Below are 9,023 nucleotides of genomic sequence, written 5' to 3'. Positions count from 1 at the left end.
GAGCCCGTCTCCTCCAACAGCTGAGAACCAAGAGTCCTGGGAGGAGCCGTGAAGTGCTCCCTGGGCTGGCGCCCCCCCCCAACCACGGCCGTCCTCCTGGGGGCTCCTCTCCTTCAGGTGGCCGTTCACCGGGGGAGCCTCTGTTCTGACCAAAGTGAAATCTGGTCGCTGTTCCTCCCAAGAGCACAGTCCTGGCTGAACCGTCTTTGGGCTTTGTGCCCATGGATGACCAGGTGTCCTCAGAGGAGCCCAGAGCCCCCAGCGGTGGGTGCCGACGGGGGCGACTCCCAATCCAGAGAGAGAGGAAAGCCCGAGCTCCTCCTGGGGGCAACGACCAACGTCGCCCTGGGGAAACACCTGCCTTTCTTCCTGAGGCTGAGGCGGGCTGGGTCGGCACCCCCTGCCCTCCAGGGTGTCCCTGCCAAAGGACACGCAGTCTCTTCTGTGCAGAAGACCGGCTTGTTCTCAGAGGGGTGCCGGCTGGGACAGGGGATGGGCAGCCCCTCCCTCTGCACGGGGACCCTGGGAACATGAGAGTCTCCCCTCTTAGGCCCAGACCCCCTTGGCTGGTGGTGGTTGGCGGCTGGAGCAGGAGAGGGAAATGGAGCCCCGTGCAGGGGGAGCTCATTCCCCCAAGAAATAGCTCACATGCCTTATGTAATGCGTGAGCTCACTCGAAGGCCTGCCAGGAATGACGGCAGGAGGGCGGGAGGGGGCCTGCTCAGGGAACCCAGTGTGTCTCTGATTTGCAGTTTACAATTTTCAGGGAGAGGAGCCTGCGGCCTTGGTTCCAGGAGAGAGGGGCCCTGGGCCCTGGGTCCCCCTGGTGTGGGAGGAGGCCCAGGAGGGGCCCAGCACAGTGGCCAGGCCTGGGGTGCAGGCCCCGCTCCCCCCACCAGCCAGGTGCTGACAGGACCCCTGTAAGTCATCTAAAATTCTCTTGGGAGCATCTCAGGGAGGCCTGGAGGAGTGGGCACTCTGCCCTCGCCCTCCTGCCCCGCCCTCCTCCTCATGGGACGATGCCGCTCCGAAGATGTCTTCCCCATTTCTGCCTTCCCAGCCCCTCCCCACCGTGTGGTCTCTCCCCTTTGGGGTGTGCGGTGCCCCCCACATCCTCTACAGGAGGCTCGAACTCTAGACCCAGCCCAGTCACTCTGTCGAGACCTGGAGGGGCGGCCTGCCGCGGGGCTGGGGTGGTTCTTAGGGCGTGGGGGTCACGAGGGCAGTGCCTTGCAGCTGAGAGGGAGTCGGGGGGGGTCACTGGGCCACACAAGTGGCTCGTCCCATCTGACTCTGTCCGTGGCTCAGTTAGTTCACCAAGACTGAAGGAGTGTCTGTCTACTGGCCACTCACTGCTGGAGGGACAGAGCCCCCAGCAGCCAAGGGCAGGTGACAGGCCGAGTGCAGCTAGCGCCAGGCAAGAGGAGGCTGGCTCTGGGCCCCGGTGGGGGGCACAGGAGGGCTGAGGACAGTCCTGGGAGCCCAGGAAGTGTGGCAGGAAGGACAGAAAGGGGGCAGCGGGAGGAGCCGTGGGCCCAAGGGAGGGAAGATGGGCCTGTGTCCTGGTGCTGGGGGTGTGGGGGGACAGAGGGGGGGGACGTCACTGGTGGGTGTGGGGGCCCAGGAGGTGGGATGCCCTCTGCACGATTGGAAGGCGGACCCTGCGCCTTCCCCAGCTGCTGGGAAGTAGAGGGGCTCCCTGGAGGGAGGGTATGGGCCCCCACAGCAGGGCCGGGTATGGGCCCCCACAGCAGGGCTCCTTGCTGGCCTTCTCCGGATGCCGGGGTCACTGGAGTCTGGCCCTCAGAGCTCCCACCGGCCCCTGCCGGCTCACCACAGCCTACCTGTCCAGACCCTGCCGCAGACTCCCACCCCTGGACCGCTTGGCGCCTCGGGCAGCTCCCGGGCCGCCCTGAGCCTCCTCGTGTGCCGCTTTGACAGGGGGACGGTAGCACCCCCGCCCCCAGCGCTGGGAGGGAGCCATCCTTGAGTGGGCTCACAGCCCCTGGCACCCAGATCCCACTTCTTCTGACCACGTGGCCTTCTGCTGTCACCAGCAGTGTGGCTGCTCCGGCCCCGGGACAACTGTCTTCGGAAGGTGCCGGAGGAAAACTAACTGCAGACCGGAGCTGGCCCTTCTGGCCCCCATCGGGGTCTCCACACACACTGGGTGGCACTCAGCAAGGTCTGCAGGACAGAGAGAGAGTAGGGGTGGGGGACCTTGAAGAACACTGGTGATGTCCTGGCCCTGGCGTCCCCTCTGCCCTGCAGCGCTGTGCCCTCAGCCCTCACTGTTGACGTGGAGGGGGCTGGGACTGCGGCCGGGCGGTGGCTGCCCTATGATCGGTGGGGCACGGCCGGAGCCCTGGGCAGGTCATGCCCAGCAAGATGCACATTCCAGAGCAGCACAAGGTGCTTGTGGGGACAGGGTCCTGGGGGCAGGGATGGGCCCGCAGGGCAGACCGCCCACACAGGCTCTCTGTGCACCCCTCCAGGCTGAGTCCTCTCTGGAGTGCCCCACCAGCTGAGGACACAGGCCCAGAGCCAGGTCAGCAGGCCCCCGAGCGTGGGGCCCTGGCAGGGGTGGGAGTGTCTGTCCCCCTCCCTCATTCCCGCTCAGCTTTCCTTCTGCTCTGGCTCCTCGACCTCAGGGTGCTCTGTGTTGGCTGAGCTGTTCTTCCCACCTGGGCCCTGGGGCCTGAGCCAGGCCCCCTCCCAGGCTGGTGGGGGCCCAGAGGTGGGAGCTAGCAGCCACCTGGGTCCCAGGCAGGACTGCCCAGTCTCCCAAGAGCCCCAGCCAGCTTCCTCCAGCCGCTGAGGCCAAACCTGCCATGGTGGGGGGCTGCCAGGCTGGCTGTGCCATGGAGCCCCAGGGTAATTGTTTGGCATGGGAAAGGGTACCCTCCTTTTCCCTCCACCTCCAGGAAGACAAGGGCAGCTCCTGGGCAGGGGACAGGTGCATGGGGGTGTTGCCCACGGAGGGAGACAAGCAGGATTGAGGGGCACAGGGTGAGGCCGTCAGCCCCTACAGCAGCGTTCTGAGCTCACCTTCTCATTCCCAGTGGCAACCAGAGTGGGACCCCCGTGGCCATGGTCAGGTCTCTGCTCAGCTTCCCAGGTGCCTTGGTTGACCCCACAAGGCAGGTCTTAAATGCATGCTGGATGCTGGGACCCGTGTGTGACCCTGCACAGCCCCTGGCCCCTGACCATCCCAGGGGAGGCAGATGCACCCCCTCAGCCATGTGGGACGAATGGGCCATGAGGCCGACCTCACAAAATGTCCTGTGGGGAATGGGGGGGTCCTTCCTTGCCAGAATGGTCCAGGAGACACAACAAGGGAACGTCAACAAAGCCAAAAACAGCTTCTTTGGAAAACTAGGAGGTGCAGGTTGTCACAAAGAAGAAATTAGAAATATCTACAGTTCCCTCATTTGGCAAAAGCCAGGATCTTGTTTTCTGATACAGGAACTGAAGTCTGTGCAAGTCTAAGCACCATGTCCGCCGCGGCTGGGAATTTTGATCGGCACCGTTTTCATTATCATTTTGCTTTAAAACATTTTGTAATTCCCATTTTAATTCCTTCTTTAATCAATGATGTATTCAAGGTATCGTCTCCTGAGCTGTGAATTTCGTGGTGGGAATGTGAGTTCATTTTTCTTTGTTATTTGTTTTCAGTTTAGAGTTCTGGTTTGTGTGTTTTAATTCTTAGCAAAGAAAGACAGATACATAGATGAAAAGAACTGAAAGAACCCCAAAGGTCAGGACACTTTCCTCAAGTCTGTAGTCTGTAGTGGCCTGTTCAATGGCCTGGCCTCGGCCTCTCGATTCTTCATCCGTTTCTTGTCCGAGTTTTCTCCACATTTTAAAATCATGTGCTCTTGGGGCACCTGGGTGGCTCAGTGGGTTAAAGCCTCTGCCTTCAGCTCAGGTCATGATCCCAGGGTCCTGGGATCGAGTCCCGCATCGGGCTTTCTGCTTCTCGGGGAGCCTGCTTCCCTTCCTCTCTCTCTGCCTGCCTCTCTGCCTGCTTGTGATCTCTGTCTGTCAAATAAATAAATAATATCTTTAAAAATAAAAAATAAAATTTAAAAAATTATCTGCTCTTGCTTTTTTTTAAAACCAGTTTTAGACATTCTGGGGTGTCCCTGGGGGAGCTCTCACCAGTACCCTCTGCTCCCAACCTGCTTTCTTTTCTTTTGGGAGGTTTTTCATAACTTTGGTTATTTTGTTTGCACTATTTTAATTATGTAAATACTATTCTCTGGTGATCCAAGGAGTGAACTCTCTTTAGATATTTTGTTTTTCCTGGAGTCAATATTTGTTTTTATGTTTTCACCTGCTGAGTTCTCTCTGTGCCTATAGCTAGTCCCTCCTGCCTCTTCTGACAGGCACCAGTTTTCCCTCTAGTTGAACGCGTCCTATATTCCATCAGTTCTAAGTTTTGCTGGCACCCTCTTTCCTGTCCTGGTCTGGGCTGGTTGCTCCCTGGACTCTGCCTCTAGACTGATGGGCAGAGTCGGAAGTCCCCGGTCACAGACGGGACACCTGCATCTTAACTCGGGCTGTCGTGATGGTTCCAAGTCCCATTTCAGAAATGGCCTGTGACCTCAACTCTGTCCCACGCTGGCCTAAATTCTCAGCCCACGGTGGGTGTAAGGCCAGCCCCAAGCCTCATGTAGGCTGCTTGGTCTCCACTCTCCTCACCACTGTGGCTCGTGCGTCCGGCTCTGCAAAGCTGTGCATTGTCACGGGACATTTAAAATACACGCGTCTATTCTCCGGCGCGCGCCGCAGCGGGAAGGGCCCAGCTCCTCTGGGCTCTTGGTGTTCTGCTAGTGTCCCCTCAGGCCTTACCCCACAGGCACAGTGGTGAGACTTCCAGCTGCCTCAGGCTAGGGCCTCCTCCGCCAGGCATCTCAAACTAAGCAGGGCTGAAAAGAGAATTTATGCTTCCTCCCTATAACATTCTTAAAAATACTTTGTGTTTTCTAACAATCTCGAACTTACAGAAAAGTTGCACAACTAGCACAGGAGCCCCCTGCCCTACCTCCCACAATCCGGAAGCACTGGCGATTGCTGACCCGTTGCTCTATCACACGCCAAAGCAAGGGTGTCCTCGGACATAACCAGAGCACCTCGTCCAAATTGGGGACACTGCCGTCCAGTCTTAGACCACATCCAAGACTTTCCAGTTGTCCCAGTAACGTCCTCTGCGGCAACCAGACCAGCCCAGGGCCACACGTCCTACTGAGTCTTCACCTTTTTAGTCTCCAAAGGTCCAAAACATTCCTTGGCCTTTCCCTGACTGCTGAGACCCTGACCCCTTTCTGTAGAGCCTCCATGTGGGTGTCCGAGTTTTCACCTGATTAGATGCGGGTTATGCTGCTTTGGCAGGAGAATCACAGAAGGGATGTGTGGTCTGCCGTCCCTGTCTGTGAGGCAGGATCGCCTCTGAACAGAGAGACGGTGCCCACCTAGACCGCTGGGTTACGGTGGTGTCTGCCGGCCTCTCCCTGGGAACTCACTCCTCTTCCCCTGGTGAATAATGGGGACCTTGTGTGAGGAACTTGAAAACTAGGCAAATAGCTTATTTCTCATCAAACTTTCAACTTACAAATCCATTTATTTTAATAAGTACCTGAATATGCGTGGACTTGTGGTTTCCTGTTTTATTCCATGATCACAGCTCATCCCTGTAGTTATGACCTCTGATTTGCCAGTGGGGGGGCCCCTTCGAGCTGGCGCACGTCCTTCTGACATGTCCCTGTTACGCTTTGAGCCCTTCCGTACTTCTGGGCACTAGAAGGCATTCCAGGATCGTCCTGCACTCTCCCCGCCTGAGCCCTGAGACCAGCCATCCTGCCAAACAATTCTGGTTCCCGCTAGTGGAGGATGGGATTTAGAAACCAGGATGCAGGTTCTTGTGAGCTCACTGCTGTTGGGGTGTCACTTCTCTCAGGCCCTCTCACCAGACAGAGCGAAGAATTACACGGATGTTTTGTACAAACATGTTTACATCTATAGTTTTTCTCTCTGTTTATAAATATTGAAACTTGTGGGTTCACACTAGTATTGCTAATTCCAATTCAACACACACGATTCATTTATCCCTCTCCATATCTGTAATGCCCATCTCTAACAGCGAGAAACTGGACTCCTGTGACCCCTCAAGTCTCCACAGCACCCGAGGGACCTTATTCCTTTACCAGCGGATGTCCTTCCCTTGCCAGTCTTTCCACAGGAGATCGAAGCCATGTGGGTAGAACTTGCTCTCCCCCCCACCCCATTGCCGCCAGCACTTGTCTCTGTCCTGTAGAGGTACGAGCTCCGCAAATGTGAACACGCATGAGCTGCTGCCCACAGTCATCAGCCAGAGAGCTGGAGGGGGGTAGTGGTGGCACACAGGTGTAGTGGGTCCCTGTCCCTGCCCTCTGATGGGGCTGTGCCCGTGGTCTGGACCTTCTACTTGGCAGCCTGGTGTCTGGCCATTGGCAGCGGGAGACGTGGAGGCGTGAGCCACCCTACCATCCAGCTGCACGGGTGGGTTGGAGGTCGGAGGAAGGACGGCAGGGTTGAGAGCCCCCCCACTGGGCCAGGCAGAAGACAGGGGGCCTGGCTGGCTCTGTCTCGGCATGACTAGCCTGTGAGGTGGGGCTTCACTGCTCCAGAGACTTCAACATCGCTTGGGGAGGAGGCCTCAAAGTCCACCGAGAAGGAAACGTTTCAGAGGCAATCCAGTCCCTTCCTGCTTCCCAGGGCCCTTTGACGCTCACCTGTCCCCCATCACATATCCCCTCCAGCTCTGGAAAAATGTTGCCCCCTGCCTTCGTGGGACTCGTCCCTACACCTCTATAAAGCCAGAGGATGTAGAGGGAAGTGGCCTGTTTGATCCAGGCACTGCCCATCAAGAGGACCACGGGCTCAGGGCCCCTGTGGGAGGGCCCGCTTGGCCAACAGAGCGAGAAATTCTGCGCTTGGCTGGAAACCATCTCCAGCTCCCCCCACCAGTGCCCCAGCACCTCCTTTGGATTACAGGTTGCCTGAGCTGTGTGGAATTCAAGTCCACAGAGAAGGAACCGACCGTCTCAGGGTGCAACATAAATGAGCTTTTTTGGCCCAAAATGTGGGCCAAGAGAATGATGTCCCCAAACAAGCACGAAGTCCCTTTGTTTGGTTTTTAAATACCCCTTCTGAGTTTCATGTCGCCAAGAGACAAGCTGTTCCTGGGGGGATCAGAGAGAAGGGTGGGAGGGACAGCCCTAGGACACAGGCGAGAGGAGGGGAAGGCTCGTGCTCACAGAGGAGAATGGTCGCTTCCGGATGGAGCTCGGCACTGAGTCTCCAGCCCCTCCTCGGTGTCTCCCTGCGCCTGCGGCCATGCAGGGCTGGGGTGGCTGCCGGTCCTCGTGGCCTCTCCAGACACCTGCCTGCACCTCAGGGCGTCCTGGGCCTGTAGAGATGACAGGTCAGCCCCTCAGGGCCGGTGCCACCCCCAGGAGCTCTGGACTGGGGGCAGTTTCAGCCTCCGCTGGGGAGGCAGGAGCAGGGGGTGACAGGCTGGCGTCAGGTGAAGCTCACCCAGGCTGAAGCGGGCTCGGCCCTCTCACCTGTGCCCTGCTCCGGGGTGTTCTTCACGTGTCACCCAGTGCAATACCCAGAAAGGTATTTAGAAACGGGTGCCCTTGTCCTGTGGCGGAGAAGGTGCCACCGCCTAGCTCGGCTGGACTGTCCGTCCGCCTGCGGCTGGAGCACAGACAGACAGAACCCTCTCTGGGGTGTCCAGTCCCCACCTCCTCCGCCCCGCTAAGACGCTGCCTCACCTGGGGGCTACCTAGTCAAGTCCCGCTTGGGGCCCCCCATCTTCTCCCACCCCCGGGAACACCCCAGTCCCTGGAAGGACCCACAGCGGGGTGTGTCCCCCCGGCTCTGCCGCAGACCCTCTCCAGACGCTATGTGGCTGCCCTGCCGGGGCCGGGGGTCAGGCCGCCTGCCTGAGGTTCCCAGGACTCCCCCCAGGCTTGACCCCGGCCAGGGCCGGTGGGCGCAGCGCGCGGCGGGCGCTCCCGGAGAGGGGTTGGCCCCGTGGAGCCGGCCGTCCTGCCCTGCGGCTGCTGGCCCTGCCGGCGGCGCGCGGCGACCAGGGCGCAGGGCACGGGGTGGCCGGGCGCTCGGTCGGGTGGGGGGCTGCGGCGCCTGCACGTGCGGGGGCGCGGGGACAGGCTGCATGTGTGCGCGCCCGCGCGGGGTCGCCTCGGCCGGGGCAATCCTAACGTGCAGGGACCCCCTTGGCGTCCCCGTCCTTCGACGGGACCCGGGTCGGGCCCAGGGCTGTCCCCGTCGTGTGCGGGGTGCCCCACGGTCGCGTGGCGTGGCACCCCCGTTCTGCCCGCCCCTCCGCGAGTCTGCGGTTGTGGCGGGGGCCGCGTGTGGGTTTCTGGGCCCCGGCGGCGGCGGCGGCGGCGGCGGCGGAACCGGCGCCTTCCCAGCCACGCAGGAAGCGGCCTCGGCCGGAAGGGGGGCCCCGGGCGCCGCCGCTGCCCCCGCCGAGCGCCCTTCCGGCGGGCGGGGCCGAGCGGAGCCGAGCGGGGCCGAGCGGGGCCGAGCGGGGACCGAGCGGGGCCGAGCGGGGCCGAGCGGGGCCGAGTCCGGGGCGGGCGGGGCCGAGCGGAGCCGAGTCTCGGCCGAGCGGAGCCGAGTCCCTGGCGGACGGGCCCGAGGGCGGCCGAGCCGGCCCGAGCCCCGGGCTGGGTGGTGGCGGCGCGGGGGGAGCGCGCGTTCCTGGAAGAGCCAGGCCGGGAGGCGGTCGCATTCCTGGCCGGCGCTCGGCTGAGGCGGACGCGCGGCTCCAGACGGCGCGAGGGGCGGGGCGGCGGGGCGGCGCGGGGCGGGGCGGCGGCGTGAGCTCAGCGCTCGGCGCTCAGTCCGAGCCGGAGCGAGCCGCCGGGAGGATGTGCGCCGAGCCCCGCGCCTCCGCCGCCGCCGCGCTCTGAGGGCCGCCGCTACAGGCGCTCCCGCCGCCCCGG

This window comes from Enhydra lutris, unplaced genomic scaffold (genome assembly GCF_002288905.1).
Source record: "Enhydra lutris kenyoni isolate GAN:26980312 unplaced genomic scaffold, ASM228890v2 scaffoldscaffold38, whole genome shotgun sequence".
In the NCBI taxonomy this organism is placed as follows: Eukaryota; Metazoa; Chordata; class Mammalia; order Carnivora; family Mustelidae; genus Enhydra; species Enhydra lutris.
The sequence above is the reverse complement of the archived record's forward strand: the minus strand, read 5'-3'. Positions refer to the sequence as shown.